The sequence below is a fragment of the Panthera pardus genome, unplaced genomic scaffold (genome assembly GCF_024362965.1).
Source record: "Panthera pardus isolate Hobbes unplaced genomic scaffold, ASM2436296v1 HiC_scaffold_16, whole genome shotgun sequence".
Lineage (NCBI taxonomy): Eukaryota > Metazoa > Chordata > Mammalia > Carnivora > Felidae > Panthera > Panthera pardus.
This window is the reverse complement of record NW_026526721.1, coordinates 59440345-59459690: the sequence shown is the minus strand read 5'-3', so window position 1 is coordinate 59459690 and position 19346 is coordinate 59440345. Positions and strand designations below refer to the sequence as shown.

General features: G+C 39.5%; 1 protein-coding gene across 4 annotated transcripts in view; it reads right to left on the bottom strand.

Moving 5' to 3' along the window:
* SIDT1 (SID1 transmembrane family member 1) overlaps positions 1 to 19346 on the bottom strand; it is a 110136-nt gene that overhangs the window by 89143 nt on the left and 1647 nt on the right. The window lies entirely within an intron of this gene.

The window sequence follows — 19346 nt, the reverse complement described above, 5'->3', positions numbered from 1 at the left end:
CTGGGATGCTATATGCTACTTGAAATTCTCTGATGCTCAGATTAGATGTTCCTCTTTAATGGGCATAGATAGAATGCTATAGCACCCATTTTTCTGCCTCTCACATCTTGGTCCCTGACCACGTCTGGATTCATATAGCTGTCTTTGAACAAATGCCCTTGCTTGAGAAGACTGCATGAGAAATTTTGGTGGAGTTGACTCGGGGCCTACCCAGCATCCAGATCCTTTGCATGTTTTAGAGGAGCTTCCTCTACCCTATCGAATTGTGTGAGTTTTGTGGGAGGCAAGGCTGCTGCTGAATGCCAAGGGAGCCAAGAATACCACCTATGCTCAGATAGTTGGATGCTTCCACTTGGTATGTTCAATGATGATTACATGATACAAAGATGAAGGGAGAGTTTAGAATTCACTGGCAATACAGACACCAGTAGTGTCCATGGCAGCAGGGTCCAGGGGTGACCATATCTAATGGTAGAGGAGGTGGTGGTTCCCAGTGGAGCATCTTGATGAAACCATTCTATAGCGTGACTGTTGCTACAATTTCCTACAGTTTAGTCTCTTTTGGTCTCCAATCATAGTCTGAGTCTGGCATCTCAGGTTTGTGAGCTACCTAATATCCTTCTAATAAGTTATTTTTCTGGTTAAGTTAGCCATTTGATTTCTGTTGCTTGCAACTAAGAACTTTGCCTAATCCTATATTCTCTTTCCTTTTCTACTTCACTCATACTGCAGCTATTTTGGAAACTTACTGTCCACAAGCCAAACCCCCTCTGCATACCCAAATGTCATCCTATTTGCCTCTCCTTATCCCCCACTTTTTGTCCCTTTATTATGCAGATAAACATTGTCTCTGTCCTAGAAAGCTGTAATTGCTCTGCTTTGGTGAAAATGGTATGGGGAGAGAGTGGGAACAAACATGGAATTTCTTTTTGCAAATATTGGAAAGGACAAAAAAAACCTATGAGCATTTTCATGTCAATTGAAAAAAAATTTTTTAACGTTTATTCATCTTTGAGAGACAGAGAGAGAGATAGGATGAGTGGGTAAGGGGCAGGGAAAGGGGGAACACTGAATCCAAAGCAGGCTCCAGGCTCTTAGCTATTAGCACAGAGCCTGACACAGGGCTTGAACTCACAAACTGTGAGATCATGACCCGAGCCGAAGTCAGACGCTCAACCGACTGAGCCACCCAGGCGCCCCTCATGTCAATTTTTAATATATTCTCCCAGTTTAGATAACTAAAATGGTTATGAGTCAATTTGTCCACAACAGGGCAGTTAAATCTAGAGAGACAGAAACAGTTGGTCATTCCTGTTTGCTATGGCTTATCTTCATGGCTGTTTAATGGAGATCCAGAAATACCAGTTCTCAGGATTAATCCTGTCCTTGAGTGACACATAGGCTAACTGCTTGGGTCTCCAAGCTGCCCTGTGTCTGTCGCAAAGGAAACCAGCACTGATAAAAATCAACCACCAAAGAGATGAAGCTCAGTCCTCTGGGTCCACAGGGAGTCCAAGTAACATCATGGTTGGTGGGTGGCTACGGCTCTGAAACACTGAAGAAAATCTGCCAACTTCTACATTTTACTTAGTGTCAGTCCTGCTGGCCTGACTCAAATAGATGAAGGAAATTGTAAGGGAATCCAACATAAAGCATGATCAAATGACCTGACTGAAAGCGTGACTGTGGTATTTTAAATTATTTGTTTTGTTGTTGCTAAGTATACAGATGTGTTCTTGTGGGAGGGAGAATGGTCTAGTAAAAATATCTTGAAGAAATATACTCGAGAACTGGAGTTATGTTCCGGGATTTGCTTCACACTAGTTACATGATTGTGGACAAGTGACTTATTTCACTGGCTTTCAGTTTTCTCTCCTGTTGAGAAGACACTGGGTGATTTAAAAGGTAGTTTTAGCTCTTAAGTTTTAAAATACAATTATCCCTGGGGTGCCTGGATGGCTCAGTCAGTTAAGTGTCAGACTCTAGTTCAGGTCATGATCTCGTGGTCTGGTCCGTGGGTTCAAGCCCCACGAGCTCTGTACGGGCAGCCTAGAGCCTAGAGCCTGCTTTGGATTCTGTGTCTCCCTCTCCCTCTCTGCCCCTTCCCTGCTCGCACTCTGTATCTCTCTCAAAAATAAATAAACCTAAAAAAAATTAAAAATAAAATAGGGGCACCTGGGTGACTCAGTCAGTTTAGCATCCAACTTCGGCTCGGGTCATGATCTCATGGTTCATGGGTTTGAGCCCCGAGTCAGGCTGTGTGCTAACAGCTCAGAGCCTGGAGCCTGCTTCAGATTCCATGTCTCCCTCTCTCTCTGGCCTCCCCAGCTCGAGCCCTGTTTCTCTCTCTCTCTCAAAAATAAATAAACATTAAAAAAACAATAAATAAAATAAAATAAAAATAAAATAAAATAAAATAATCCCTTTCCATCCCAATTGTTTCAAGTGATACTTTATATGTTTCTTTTAGTGATAGAAAAAAGAACAGAAAAAAGTCTCAAATGCAAGCTTAGTTACGCTTCTATAGCCAAAAAGACTTGACAAGAAAATCCTGTTGATGTAAACAAAGGAAATAATGGCACACAAAGTCAACACAAATATATACTGACTTTCCAAATAGCATATGTTCTTCATCCTCCACTATTGGTATTATTAAAAAAATTTTTAAAAATGTTTATTTATTTTAGAGAGAAAGAGGCAGAGTGTGAGCAGGGGAGGGGCCAAGAGAGAGGGAGACACGGAATCTGAAGCAGGCTCCAGGCCCTGAGCTGTCAGCCCAGAGCCTGACGTGGGGCTCGAACTCATGAACTGAGAGATCATGATTAGAGCTGAAGTCAGATGCTTAACCCACGGAGCCACCCAGGCGCCCCTTCACTATTGGTATTACTCAAATTCTATAGCAAAACTTTAAAAATCAGGAGACCAGCTCTCTAGTAACTGAGATTACCCACCATGGCTTTGAATGAGGAAGTAAGAAACAAAACAAAATGAAGAAGAAGGAACGTCCTTGCCAGTAGCAAAGCCTCAAACAAGAGGAACAGCCAGAGAAAAGAAAGAACCTTGAAGGACCAACAGTATTCGTAAAAGATTTGCAAGACAAAAAGGATGGGAGAAGCAGGCAGCAGAAGATACACAGAAAAAAGTAGCAACAGAGAATGGTAGAGATTAGAGGTGGTGGCAGCAGAATGGAAGGCTGGGAACGATGACAAGAATAATGAGCCCCAGGTAAGGAGCTGCTTCAAACTCTTTGGTCCAAGGTGGGCTATAAATGTACACACACACACAACACTGTAATACTAAAAACATAGGGTTTTCTTTTCAACAAATGGTGCTGGAACAATTAGATGTCATATATCAAAAAAAAAAAAAAAAAAAAGATTCTAGACAGAGACCTTATACCTTTTACAAAGTAAACCTAAAATGGATCATTAACTTAAATGTAACATTCAAAGCTATGAAATTTTCAGAAGATAACACAGGAGAAAATCTAGGTGATCTTAGACTTGGTGACAACTTTTGAAATACAACACCAAAGGCACGACTCATGAAAAAAAAATTGGTAAGTAGTACTTTCTTAAATTTAAATACTTTTTTATTTATTAAAAACTTTTTTAATGTTTTTATTTATTTTTGAGAGAGAGAGAGAGCACAAAGCAGGAGAGGGGCAGAGAGTGAGAGGGAGACACAGAATCCAAAGCAGACTCCAGGCTCTGAGCTGTCAGCACAGAGCCAAAAGAGGGGCTCAAACTCACTAACCGTGAGATCATGACCTGAGCTGAAGTCGGACGCTTGACTGAGCCACCCAGGCGCTTGAGTACTTTCTCAAATTTAAAAATGCCTGCTCTGGTAAAAAAAAAAAAAAAAACCAACACTACTTTTTTAAAGCTTAATTTATTTTGAGAGAGAGAAAACCCACAGATGTGGGAGTGGGGAGGGGCAGAGAGAGAAGGAGACAGAACCCCAAGCAGGTTCCTCAATGTCAGCACAGAGCCCGATGCGGGGCTTGAACCCACAAACTGTGAGATCATGACCTGAGCTGAGATCAGGAGTCAGATGCTTAACCAACTGGGCCACCCAGACACCCCATTTTATTTACACGTTTAATGGTCCAATCAATGGTAAATACTCCAGGTAGCCAGAGGGTACTTTTACTCAGGACTACATGCTACTTGATGATTTAGATAAACTTTAATTTTGCCACCATTTTCAGAAATAAAGTATTTTATTTAAACACTTATGAGTTTAGCCAAAACAGGTGGTCTGTACCTTCAAAGAAGCCAATACTTTCATAATTACATATAGATACCCCTGGCCAGCCTTGGGATCAACTGTAGAAGGCTGGGTCCCAAATAAACTTCCTTAAAATTATGGGCTGAGAACTAGTTCTTGAAAAGCTTTTCAGTGGAACAGAGGGAAAATTTCCCAGTTCTTGGGAGCTATGACAGGGAAATGGATTCCTATAGATTTCCTGTCAGAAAAGAAGGCTTACACTCAACTTTCTTTGGACACATTTTTCAATATAAGATACCTTCAAACCAGTTTCACTCTTCTTATCCAACCCATTGAAAAATCCCTTGTTCCATCTTGTATAAAATCAACATTTGCATATCCTTCTTTCTAACAGCAAAATCAATTTATTTGTCTATTATTGTCACTTCAAATAAACTGAGGGGATAAGGCAAATGAGAATTTGAAGTAATTAATTACTACAGCAAATCATTTCAATTAATTTTATTATTAATAACATTTAATATGTAATGTACATTTGCTATATGACACTCAGCTTTGCTTTTTCTCTCTCCAGGAATGGAGCACTATCTTTTGACAGGTAAATCAATTGTTTCTCCTGTATCAATAATTTTACACATGTTCTTAGAAACTCATTACATATGAAAGCAGAAGGATCTCAGACTGAGGACTTAAGGGTTAAGTCGGACAGTTGGTTCTTATTGCTGACCTTAGCTTTATTTATTATTATTTTTTTAATATTTATATTTTTGATCGAGAGATAGAGCACAAGTGGGGGAGGGGCAAAGAGAGAGGAAGACACAGGATCTGAAGCAGGCTCCAGGCTCTGAGCTGTCAGTACAGAGCCTGATGTGGGGTTCAAACCCACGAATCATGAGATCATGACTTGAGCCAAAGTCAGATGCTTAACCGACTGAGCCACCCAGGTGTCCCTGCTGACCTTAGTTTATTTTGAGCAAAATACAGGTCCTTAGGGTTTGTTTTGGTTTTGGTTTGCATAGCCACTAAAATACCTCAAAAAAAGACCTTCAAATTTTCCATTTTCACATTATCCAAGAAAAGAAAATAACGTTTAAAAATGTATTTTTTTTTTTTTTTTGGCAAAACAGAAAGGACTGTGATTCTATTGCCTGAAGCATCATGATATGTTTGATATTTTCCTTAGCAAATGAGCAGAAAGGATGGTGAGGCCCCAATTCGAACAGCTCATTAGATGTGCCTTTAAATCATTAATGCACCATCTTGGTGTGTTGATGTGGAGCTTCTGTTAGCCCCAGAGTTAAACAATGTAGGAAGAGCTGGCTGTCAAACTCTGGCTGCTGCATGGCAACGTGTGATAATTATCAATCAGTCTGAAAGGAAAAAAGAAATACTGGCATCTTCTTGAAGCAAAGAAGTTTCACGGTTTCACAAGTATTAAGTCCCTTGGTCTTTTACATTCAAGCCAACGGGGAGAAATGACACAGGAGACCCTTCAGGTAACATGTTGAAACCAAAGCGGGAAAGGAACGAACACTGAAAATCCCTACATATTGTATCAGATACCTTAAAATACCCCTTCAGAAGGGGGCAACACAACAATATCATCAAAACGAAATAACAACCAAAAAACGAAACCCAAAACTATAGCAAGCCTACTGACATGGCACTCAGGAAGAAACAAATGGAATGTGAGAGAGAAACAAAATGGAACTTTAATACAAGCTCAGCACTGGTGGCAAAGGTGGAGGTAAAAGAGGGAGACAAAATAAAACACTTCCAGGTGGTGGAGCCCTACGGGAAGCCTCTGAAAAGAAAAGAAAACCAACCAAAGGAGAAAAGAGTAGTGTTTTAGAAACAATAATTTAAAGATTTCATTTACTGGCTTTTATAAGACAAGGAGTTAGAAATGATCTTTTTGGCAAGAAATTTCTCCTACTTGTCAATAGTTAAGAAAAAAATTAGGGATGCCTGCCTGGCTCAGTTGGCAGAGCATACGACTCTTGACCTCAGGGTCGCAAGATTAAGCCCCGCATTGGGCAGAGAGCTTACTTAAAAAAAAAAAAAAAAAAAAAAAAAAAAAAAGTTGTATACATTCTTTACATTCTTTACACTCATATGTGGAATTTAAGAAACACAACAGATGAACATAGGGGAAAGGAAAGAAAAATAAGATAAAAACAGAGAGGGAGGAAAACCATAAGAGGCTGTTAAATACAGAGAACAAACTAAGGATTGCTGGAGGAGGTGGGGGGGGGGCGCTAAATGGATGATGGGCTTTGAGGAGGACCCTTGCTGGGATGAGCACTGGGTGTTGTAAGTGATGAATCACTAAATTCTATTCCTGAAACCATTCTTACAGTATATGTTAACTAACTTGGATTTGAATAAAATAATAAAAAAAATATAAAGCCAAGAATTAAAAAAAGGGGCGGGGGGCACCTGGGTGGTTCAGTCAGTTAAGTGTCTGACTCTTGATTTCAGCTCAGGGCATGACCTCATGGTTTGTGAGTTCAAGCCCTGATTCGGACTCTGTGCTGACAGCAGGGAGCCTGCTTGGGATTCTCTCTCTCTCTCTCTCTCTCTGTCCCTCCCACAAGCACACACTCTCTCATTCTCTCTCTCTCAAAATAAATAAATAAACATTAAAAAAAAATTACAGTCTCACACATGGTTAAAAAAAAGAGAGCACTGAACTTTAGTGCTTGAATAAAGATAAAAGATGTAGTTTTCTCTTCTCAGTGGGAGGAAATAAAGCTCAGAGAGGAAATAGGATTTGCTGGAGGCACACAGATTGTTAAGGAGATAAAAACACACATTTTCTGGTGCCCCACACAGTGTTCTTCCCCAATACTGCTCAGCCTGTCAGTGTTTTGTTGTCCTTGCCTTAGGAATGTAAAACATGTTTTTTTGTGTGAAATATTTAGAAAATACAGGAAAGACCATTAAAATTCACCATAATCTCACCACGTAGAGACAACGTAAAGTTTATTGTATTTCAAAAATCCCTAATGAAAACCTACATTTAAAAAAACATACTGAGAACTCCATAGTCAAGGACTTGAAATGGATAAAATTTTGAAACTGAATTCAGGCACTCAGATATTCTAGCTGCAGTGATTACTTATATAATTTGTTTCACTATTCTGGCTTTCAGTTTCTCATGAGTAAAAAATAATTATATGCTTATCCTTTTAACTGCAAATTCAAAACTGAGGATCACTATACTTATTAAATGGTCTAGAGACAGATTTGCTTGGAACCCAACAGATAATCTGGATAATGGGTTGCAATAGATGCCCTAGATGATAATTGATGATGTCATCTTCCCTTGTGATTCCTTAAAAGCCACTGAAATATTATTATTTTGCTAGTGATGGAGAAGTACAAATCTGCACCCCCCGTTACAGTATGTGTTTTTCCCACACCACCAAAAGATTCTCAGACATTAGCTGGGTGATCTGCAACTCAACTCAATTCTGACACTCTCTACTATCTACTTGGAGATAGTGTCAGATCCGCAGGTTAAGAGTTCAGTTCTAGGAGACTACCTCTCCACTTCTTCCCACCTTCAGATGCCAATCACAAAGTCCAGGTTGGGGGTGCCTGGCCAGCTTAGTCAGAAGAACATGCAACTCCTGATCTCAGGGTGGTGAGTTGGAGCCCCAGGTTTGGTGTAGAGATTACTTAAACAAACAAAAAAATAAACTTAAAAAAAAGAAAAAAGTCCAGGTTGTCACCTGACTAACCAGCTATAGATCAAAGATTCCAACAACCCCCTTCTTGGGTTCAATTAATTTACTGGAGTGGCTCACAGAACTCAGTGAAACATTTTACTTCCAAGATAACCTGTTTCTTATTACAAAGGACATAACTCAGGAATAGCCAGATGAAAGAGATGCACAGAGCAAGGTATGTGGGAAGGGGTGTGGAGCTTCCATGCTTTCGGAGCGCACACCTCTCCCTGAATCTCCACGTGCTCACTGAGAAACTCTCTGAGCTCCATCCTTTAGGGTTTCTATGGAGGCTTCATTACATAGTAAAGATTGATTAAATCATTGGCCATTGGCAATTCAAACTCCAGCCCCCTCCCCACCCAGGAGGTCAAACGGGGATGGACTGAAAGTTCCAACCCTCCAATTATATGGTTGGTTCCCTCTGGCAACCAGTCCCATCTTTAGGGTCTTTCCAAAAATCACTTCATTAACATAAACTCAGGTGCAGTTCAATGATAAGATATCTTTATCACTCTTATCACTTAGAAAATTCCAAGGGTTTTAGGAGCTCTGTGCCAGAAACTGAAAACCAAATATATATATATATATATATATATATATATATATATATACACACACACACACACATATATATGTGTGTGTGTGTATATATATATATGACTTGTTATAATCATGATATTACAGGAGCAAAGAGAAGAAACCTACTTTCTGGGTTGGAGTTAAAAGAGAGATTCCTTAATATGCCCACGATAGACAAGGAGTGCGACTGACTTGAAGAGGAAAAAAATCACCTGTTATCCATAAAAATTTTTTAAGAAGAATAAATAAATAAATGGGAGAGAAAGAAAAGCTCTTTCTTATAGTAGAATATCAACCGATAAATGTGGAATGATGAATTAGGAAATGACTAGTTGGAAACCACTATGGTAATATCTGATTTAGACAAGAATAATCAATGGATGTTAAAACTGGTGCTTGAAAGTTTGATGAGGGATAGAATATTTATAGTCTCAAGGTATTGCTCCACAAGTTACTTTTTTGATTACAAAAGGAAAATAGTAACTTTACAGTGGAGAAACCTGGGAGAGACCATCCTAACCACGTAACCCACGTTACCACAATAACAATAGGAAAGCTTAATATCATGTGCCTCTGATATGATGCACTAAGGATACAATATCACTTGTGTGATGATATACTGAAAATGTATACCCTGAATCTAATCATGAGGAAACATCACACAAACCCAAATTGAGGGACAATCTATAAAATAACTGTCTGGGGCACCAGGGTGGCTCAGTTGGTTAAGTGTCTGGCTCTTGATTTCAGGTCAGGTCATGATCCCAGGGTCATGGTATGGAGACCTGCTTCAGGCTCTGTGCTTAGTATGGTGCCTGCTTAAGATTCTTTCTCTCTCTTCCCCACTTGGCTGTGCCCCTCCACTCATCCCCAACCTACCCCCAACTCATGTGCTCTCTCTCTCTCTTTAAAAAAAAAATATTGAGCAACATTTAATAAATACATACATACATAAAATAAAATAAAATAAAATAAAATAAAATAAAATAATATAACTGGCTGTACTCTTCAAAAACATTGAGGTCCACAAGGTAAAAAAAAAACAACCCAGATTCTTAACTATAGAAAACAAACTGGTGGTTGCCAGAGGGGAGATAGGTGGGGGGATGGGTGAAATAGGTGGAGGGGATTAATTTAATTTAATTTAATTTAATTTAATTTAATGTTAATTTTCTGATTTTCATCATTATTCCATGGCTATATAAGAAAATATTCTTGTTCATAGAAAACATACACTGAAGTATTTAGAGACAAAGGAGCATCATATCTGTAGCTTAGTTTCAAATGTTTTGGGGAAAAATTTGCTTATGGGGAGGGAGACTGATAAAGCAAATTTGGCAAAAAAAAATGGGATATTTGAGTGAAGGGCATATTGGAGTTCTTTATATGGTTCTAACTTTTCTGTATATTTGAAGTTATTTCAAAATTATAACTTACAGAAAAGAATGGAGAGAGGATTCTGAGAAGATGGTGTCAGTAGCAGCAGAGAATTTAAATCTCAAGTGTGCCTTGTGAAAATAGGGCAACTGGGAAGACAGAACAAAAATTTCATGGAGAACATTTACCAAGATAAGGTACCCTGCACAAACTCCAAAACATGACTGGGTGGGAAAAATTACCAACAGCTTCAACACCTGTGTGGTATCAGCAATTGTGTGGGTAGAATCAGAAGGAAGCATGGGGCTCTGCTGGCTCTGAGAATCAGAGAACCCAAAATCCATCTAAAAGTGCTCCCTAAAAAGATGGGAGGGCCAACCTGAGAACAGTAGTTGAACCTGGAGGCAGCTTTATAGGCTTCAAGTTGTGAGTAGGTGTAAGAACACTTGAGGAAATCCAGACCCTTCTGGAGTAGTCTGGGCCTCATGGATTCTCAAAACTAATCAAAACTCCTTTCCTAGAAAAAATTCTGCCTGACGAAAAGCTGTGGGAGTGGAACCCAAACTGAACAGGATGAAGCAAGAACAAAGGAAAGAGGAAGTCTCCATAAAATGGGGGAGAGGACCTATGAAACTTCTCAGAAAGAAAATCATGTTTTGATCACCTCACCACGATAAGAGAAGAAAGCTAGGAAAGCTATCCAGGTCTATCTTTCCCTTCTAAAGTAAGAAAAACTCAGGGTGCCTGGTGGCTCAGTGTATTGAGTGTCCCACTCTTGATTTCAGCTCAGGTCATGATCCCAGGGTCGTGAGTTGGAGTCCTGAGTCAGGCTCTGCACTGAGAGTGGAGCCTGCTCTTTCTCTCCCTCTGCCCCTCTTTCCCACTCATGTTCTCTCTCATTCTCTCTCTCTCTCTCTAAAAAAAAAAAAAAAAAAAAAATATATATATATATATATATAAGTTAAAAAAATAAAATAAGGAAAACTCATCTAGAGTAAAGATAAGCAATAGACAAGGACTGCAATTGAATCCCACACAAAGTCATTGCAAGTCAAAGGGAATAAGGAGGAGAAAACACCATTTCAGATGGTGAAGGTATGCCAGAAAGCTGTACCTATAAAACAGATGGAAAGCATAGCCTAACATTTCCAAATTTCAAATTATGAACATTTTAAAATCTATGAAAAAAGCCATAAATCAGAATTTTAAAAATTCAGAAATGAGGTTATTGGAGAAAATGAAGTTTTAAAAAAGAAATGGCAGAACTCAGGAAAAGATTACAAATAAATTTTAAAATTATGTTATAAATGAATATTTAGTATGAAGGAAATAAGGAAAATAGAAGATGGAAAGGAGAAAAAATTTAATCTGGGCAGGATGTAAAAAAACAATTCTAGAAAAATGGATAGCTATAGGAAACAATAAAGAAGGGCCAACATAAGTATAAAGGGAATTCCTAAAGAAGATAACCAAGCATTGGAATAAACGAATGTTAAAAACTGTAAAGAAGGGTGCCTGGGTGGCTCAGCCAGTTAAGCATCCAACTTCGGCTCAGGTCATGATCTCACAGTCATTAATTCCAGCCCTGCTTTGCGTGAACTCGAGCCCCACTGCAGGCTCTTCACTCTATCTCCCTCTCTCTGCATCTCATGAGATTCTCTCTCTCCCTCTCCCTCTGCCCCTTGCTCACTTGTGCATGTGCTCTTTCTCTCAAAATTAAATACATACATACAATAAAAACTATAAGGAAAATTTCTGGAATTAAAAAAAGATCATTGAAGTTATATATTGAAAGATTACATCACATACTTGGGAAAGACTGACCTACCAGACCCGGTCTGTTAAAACTATTGTATTTCAAAGAAAAAGGAAAAAGAGTCAGGAATCCAGGCAGAAAAATGAAATTGCTGCAAAGGGAAGAATCCCTTTTATCATCAGTTTTGCCAGAAGCCAAAGGAATAATATGGTTAAAACTGAAGGAAAAAAAACTGTAAGCCAAGGGTTTTATATTCAGCTAAACAGTCCTATAAATACAAAGGCTGTGGACAAAGCGTTATAAACCTGAAAGGTTCCTAGAAGATCCTAGAGAATAAACTTTAGAGAAAAAAGGCTGGAGGACATTAATATAAGGACGAGTTGTGTATTTTTAATATATAAGTACCTGTAGAGCTAAAACTAAATGTTGTTTGTAAGGAAGGTAGTCTAGCTCGTAATGACGATATGCTTTGACAATATAGATAAGTACCACTAACCAAAAATGGGATGAGAATGGGAAGAATAATGAAATAATGAAGTTAGATGAAAAGTAGATAAGTTAATTAATTTTTTATAGGTATTAACTAGGGTTTAGATTTTGGGGTTGGAAAAAGAGATGGAGAAGAAGATACCGGCTAATTTCAATATTGCTCATCACAGAGAACTAAGAGATGAAATTGGAAGAGGCTAATGGCATTATATAAATATATTAGTAAAGAGGAAACTATTAGAGCAACAAAAACCTGCTTTATTTGTGTTTAAGTTTATTTATTTTAAGGGAGAGAGGGAGCAAGCGTGCACATGAGAGAGCTCAAGTGGGGAAGGAGCAGAGAGAGAGGGAGAGAGAGAATCCCAATCAGGCTCTGCACTGTCAGCAGACCCTGGGATCATGACCTGAGCTGAAATCAAGAGTCAGATGCTCAATCAACTGAACTTCCCAGGCACCCCAAAACTGCTTTAGTTTATAGGCTATAAAATTTTAAATGGCTACCTATAGAAGAACAGAGGGAATGAGATGCAGGGAACAGAGGTAGAAGCTGGACTTCTGCAAATATATCATGTTTTATAGATTTTTATTTGTTAGTTTTCAAACAAAATTAAGAAGCATCCCTGAAATTCAAACATAAAAGGACACAAATGAACCTAACAAGTTGATAACATAACTGCCCTGAAAGGGTAACATGACTGTCCTGCTACCTTACTTTAAAACATAGGAATTTGTCTCGACATCAATTATGAAATATGCCCTAAGGTAAAAGGAACTGTAAAAATAAATCTTTAACTGTTGCCAGCAATCTTATTGTTTGTGGCAATATTAGTAGTTATCTAAAACTGTTGTGTGTATATTAAAGCAAATGAGTAAGTTGTTATCATCGAGAAACAGGGTTTTTGGCACAGGAGAAAGGAAATACATACATGTGTAAGATGGATGAGGTTAAGTAAAAACCCTGTGTTTCTGAATTTGAATCAGAAGTACTAGTATGAACTCACGATACGGTCTCTCCTTTAGCTCCATCTATTGAAAAGATTTAGAAAAAAACTTACCAAGCCATTAGCAATACTAATGGCACTAGCAGACTGACTACTAGCATACTGTGGTCTCTATTTGCTACTCAAAGGAACCTGACCTTCTGGAAAAATGGCTGATTCCATGTTGGCGACAAGAACTGAATGTGACGATGGGGTGCCTGGGAGGCTAAGTTGGTTAAGCATCTGACTCTTGATTTCAGCTCAGATCACGATCTCACAGTTGGTGAGTTTGAGCCCTGAATCAGGCTGTGTGCTGACAGTGGGGAGGCTGCTTGGGATTCTCTCTCTCTCTCTCTCTCTCTCTCTCTCTCTCTGCCCCTCCCCTGTTCACGCTCTATTTCTCTCTCTCAAAATAAATAAAATAAACATAAAAAAAAAAGAACGGAACCTGATGAATCTGGAATAACTTTTCATACCAGAAAGCAAGGAAGATGTTAGAGAGCACTTGGATTTTATCAAGAGAATTCAGGCTCCAACTCAAATTGGCTTTCACTGGCCAAGGAACAATTTGAACATAAAGTTAGTAATGACAATGGGTCGAGGCAAATCAAATAGGTTTAAATTCATGAGCTCATGATTATGCTAAATGAAATCTCATTGATCATTATTATAGGATGCTAGGAGACCAACTCATTATATTGAAAATTGCTAAATAAAGGTAAAAAAATGAAGACTTTATCTCATGTTTGTTTACATACAGTAGCCTAAGGTGCCCAAATAGCTGATGAGGAGAGGTTTCTTATTATAGAACTATTCCAGCTCTTTGGGGCGCCTGGGTAGCTCAGTCAGTTAAGCATCTGACTCTTGATTTCTGCTCAGGTCATGATCTCATGGTTTGTGAGATCAACCCTGTGTTGGGCTCTGCCCTGACAATGTGGAGTCTCCTTGGGATTCTCTCTCTCTCTCTCTCTCTCTCTCTCTCTCTCTCTCTCCCCTTCTCTCTTTGCCTCTCTCCTGCTCACATGCACATGCTCTTGAGAGAGAGAGAGAGAGAGAGAAAGAAAGAAAGAAGAAAGAAAGAAAGAATAAAAAATGAAGAAGTATTCCAGCTCATAAACAGGGGTGCCTGGGTGGCTCAGTTGGTTGAGCATCATCCCACTTTTGATGCTCTTGATTTCAGCTCAGCTAGTGGGATCCAGTCCCACGTTGGGCTCTGAATTGAGGGTGGAGCCTGCTTAAGATTCTCTCTCCCTCCCTCTTCCCCTCACCCCTGTCCACACTCTCTCTCTAAAATAATTTTTAAAAAACTTCACCCATTAAAAAAAAGAAGAAATATGTGATAATTAAAATATTATCACCTTGTTGGGGCACTAGGTGGTTCAGTCAGTTAAGCATCCGACTGCTGCTCAGGTCATGATCTCATGGTTCGTGAGTTCAAGCCCTGCGTCAGGTTCTGTGCTGACAGCTCAGAGCCTGGAGCCTGCTTCAGATTCTGTGTCTCCCTCTCTCTCTGCCCCTCCCCCAATGGTGCTCTGTCTCTCTCCCTCTTAAAAATAAAATATTTAAAATATATCTATATTATCACCTCGTTCCTAATGAATTCATGAAACTAGGCAATAATGACCAAAGGTGGCTATCATCACAAAAAGAGACAACCAGACACTATGTGCCTCCTGGTAAAATATACCACCACTTTCAATGTAGTATTGTCAAAACAGAAATCTGATCTATGTTTCCATACCTGAAAGGCCTTTCCCCTTTCTTTCTGCCTATCCAAGTTCTGCTTATCCATTATGACCTTTCCAAGCTTCATTTCCTCCAACAAAGCTATCTGTGGGATGAATGACTTCTCTAAGCTTCTTGTAGTACTCGGAACAGTGCCGTCCAAAGAAAACATAATATGACCCACATACGTGTTTTTAAATTTTCTAGTGGCTACTTTAGAAAGTACAAAGAGGGGTGCCTGAGTGGCACAGCTGGTTAAACATCTGACTCTTGATTTTGGCTCAGGTCATCATCTCACGGTTTGTGGGATTGAACCCTATTGTCGGGTTCTGCCCTGACTAGTGCAGAGCCTGCTTGGGATTCTCTCTCTCCCTCTCTCTCTGCCCATCCCCCACTTGCTCACATGTGCTCTCTCTCTCTCTCTCTCAAAATACTTAAAAAAAATAGTACAAAGAAATAAGCAAAGTTAGTTTTATTACTATATTGATTTAACTTAATATATCTAAAATATTATCATTTAAACATATAATCAATAAAAAATATTAATTACACATTTCATGTCCTTTTATACTGTCTGAAATCTGGTGTGTAATCTATACTTACAGTACATCTCATTTTGTGACTGGCCACATTTCAAGTGCTCAATAGCCACATGTAGATAATGGCTACCATATTGGACATCACACACTTACAGAATCCATTATATAATTTAGCACATGACTGTCAGGTCTAGGCAGGAAGAAGATGGGTTCTTTATAAAATCAGACCTGTAACTGAAGTAATGTCAGCCCCTAAACATCCTTATAATATGTTGATGCTGCGTTTTCAGACACACAGAGGAAATTGTGGGAGGTGACTGCTATGGACTGAATGTGTCCCCCTCTGCCACCAAATTCATGTTGAAGCCTAATCCCCCACGTGACAGTATTTGGAGGGGAATTAGATCATGAAGTTGGAGCCCTCATGATGAGATTAGTGTCCTTAAAAATGACGGGAGAGAGCTTGTTTCTCTCCCTGATCTCTGGGCCATGAGAAGACACAGCTGTGAGGCACTGTCTACAAGCTAGGACGCCAGCTGTCACCAGGCACCAAATCTGCTGACACTGTGATCTGGGACTATCTAGCCTCCAGAATTGTGAGAAATGAGGTCTGTTTTTTAAGCCACCCAGTCTATGGTATTCTGTTCAGCCAGATAATGTGCTAATGAGATGATTTCCTCCTCACAAACAAGCAGGTCAGTAAGAGGAAGTATGAAGTATGAAGCCAGCAGAGGGGGCTTCTCTGCCTCAGTATGTAAGGAACACAGGAAGAGTACATCTCAGACTAGGGGAGCTGAGGCTATCACATCCAAGGTTTTAATTCTTTTATGTAACCAGTAACGTGTGGTTAGAAGTTACTACTGGAACATCTTGATATGTATTTCATCGTTCATGAGAATTGGCTAGGCTTTTGGAATCTGGATCCAAGAGGCAGTATAACTGGTTCTAGATCTGCAACTACTGGTTGATATGAATAAAGCCAAGGATTGTTCCTTGGGCATAGAAAAGCATATGTCATTAAAAGATACATGTCTCCATGTCTCCATTGAATAAACAAAAGAAGTATTTCCAGGGAAACATTTCAATTTTAAAAATCTATGGTGACCAATGTATTCTGTTACTGAAAGCCTCCAAGAAGACATCTTGCTGCATGGTAGTTTGATTTTTATTTAAAAGCTCCTTATCAGCATCTAGCCCAAGTTTAAACATTTGATTATTGCCACCACCTGTCTCTACAAGAGTATTCTCATTTCTCAATAAACCTGCTTTTGTGCCCTCTGTCCCAGTCAAACATATGCCTGGTGACTTTCTCAACAAGGTGATTTCCTTCTAGTTTAGTTCCAGCCCTGTAGTTCTAGAACACTCTGTTTGCCAAAGTAAAACCCTACTCCCCTGGAAAGGAGTCTCCAGATACTTGCCCTCCAGGGAAATGAAATGACTCATGACCTTGCCTAACCTGTAACTTGATCTTTATTTTCATTTTTCTTCTTTAAAGCAGTCACTCCATTCTTTCAGTTTTTTTTTTTTTTTTAATGGCAGCTTCATATTTACATTACTCTGCCTAGAAGGTCTGTGAGACCTTTCCTGATGCTGACCTCAGCTAATTAGCATGACAAATGCTTGGCTAAATAGTTCCTTGGGACAGTGTTTGGTAAGGGAGATGCAGTGGCTGACAGGAAAGATTAGGGCCAAAGGCTCCCAAAGCAGCTTCCTCTCCTCCCCAAAGCCTAAACTGAGAATAGCTTTTCTCCTCCAAACTGAAGAAAAAAATAAAGGCAAACAGAACAATGGCTTGATGAGAAAAGGAAAAAAGATTAAAACTCACAAAATTATACTTTATTATGTCTTTTTCTAAACCAAATTCTTTGTGGCACTGAAGAGCAATTGGTGAGAAATGACCCCTACAGGGAAGGAATCCCTGACCAACACTTTGTCAGATTAAAGGAAAAAGGTCCTGGCCAAGCTTTTGCTCTTGGGTTCATAGATCTTCACTTAGCAGACCCCTTCAGTAATGATGGCAAAACTGCTTCTCATGAATAACAAGAATTTAGAGTGGGAGGCTAGCATTTGGGGTAGGGAAGTAGCCAATAAGATGGTGATAAGGCAGGGCCTAAATAGTAGTGCCACCATCTTGAAATTTTCCTTGGTGGGGAACAGTCGGTAAACATTATGACAGTATTGCCTAGATTTCTGCTTTCATCTATCACTTATCCTGTGCTGTTCTGTAATTCCATTATGCTATTCCAAACCTTCAATGAAATCCTGCTATCTCCAAAAGCATTGTGTTCATGTTATCGTAAGGTGGGATTGCTAGTATAAACACTTGAGTTATCTACCAGTCCCATGGTTCCCAAATGTATTTCTCAGACTAGTGAACTTTTAGGGACTGCTGGGGTTGTCAACTTTTTATTGTATTATGCAAAGATATTTTAAAAACTAATTTTTCATAAAACAAAAGGTATTTATTTAATAAAGGTACCATTGTTTCATAAAATAAAAGGTATTTAAAAAAATTTTTTTAAATGTTTATTTTTGAGAGAGAGAGAGAGAGTGTGTGTGAACAAGAGAGGAGCAGAGAGAGAGAGAGACAGAATCCAGAGTAGACTCCAGGCTCTAGCTGTCAGCACAGAGCCCGACATGGGGCTTGAACCCACAAACCATGAGATCATGACCTGAGCTGAAGTCAGATGCTTAACCAACTGAGCCACCCAGGTGCCCCAATAAAAGGTATTTAAACATGTAGAGAGGCACCATGGAAAGGGCCTAATTTCATAACAACTGTTAAAAATGTTTTTATCTGGAATGGTCTCACACTCTGAACCAATTAAAAAGTACATATTCTATTTTATTTAGTTTTATTCCAGGTTCCTCAAATCTTTCTTTACTTATTTATTCACTTTTCAAAGACATTAGTAAACCTCTCATGTGCCAAGCACTGTGCTAGGTACTGGAATATGGAGATGAACGTGACTCTGCTCTGTCCTCAATCTCTCACACTGTTCTAGGAAAGTCAAGCAAGCAGTGCACCTGTGCTGTGGTAGAGAAACTCACGAAATATTAAAGGCGAAAGGCCAAGCAACAGTTAAAAAAGTCAATCTATTTCTTTTATTTTAATGTTTATTTATTTATTTATTGAGAGAGAGAGGGAGGGAGAATTGATTGAGGGAGGGGCGGAGAGAGGGGAGAGAGAGAGAGAGAGAGAGAGAGAGAGAGAGAGAGAGAGAATCCTAAGCAGGCTCCTTGCTGTCAGTGCAGAGCCTGACATGGGGCTTGGTCCCATGAACAGTGAGATCATGACCTGAGCTGAAATCAAGAGTCGGACGCTTAACCAACTGAGCTGAGCGACCCCCCAGGCGACCCCCCAACACGGTCAATCCATTTCTAAGCAGAAGTGCAAGGAACTACTAAAGCCTGATGTCAGAACTTTGCACATACCATTTGAGTTTCCTTACTGATGATTTAGGGGGAAACTGACAGGATACCCCAGAGATCACGGAATTTTTTTCTGATCAAATTATAGGGCTAGTAACACAACTCATGTGCATGTCAGCTGGCCCATACTGCACACTGGACAGGAAGAGATGAGTTGTATGGAACTGGGGCGATAAAAGCTGCCCCTCCTACTTGTTCACAATAGAATGGCTCTGCAGAGTCACCCTGCTCACTTCAGGACATACAACCTGAAGGTCAGCAGAGGACAAGCCAGGGTCAGGGCTCTGCTGCCACGGTGACAGCACCTTAGGATTTGGTGCCAGCCTGGGGCAGGTACACTGGGGAGTTTTTGTTGTTGTTTTTTTTCTATGCCCTAGAGGGTACCATATTAGAAGGAAAGACCTAACTGTGCATTTTGTTTTTACATTATATAATCAGAATATATGTGTCAAAGGGATAGTTGCTGTGACAGTCATTTCCTCCCCTTGTGTCACCTCCGTTCCTG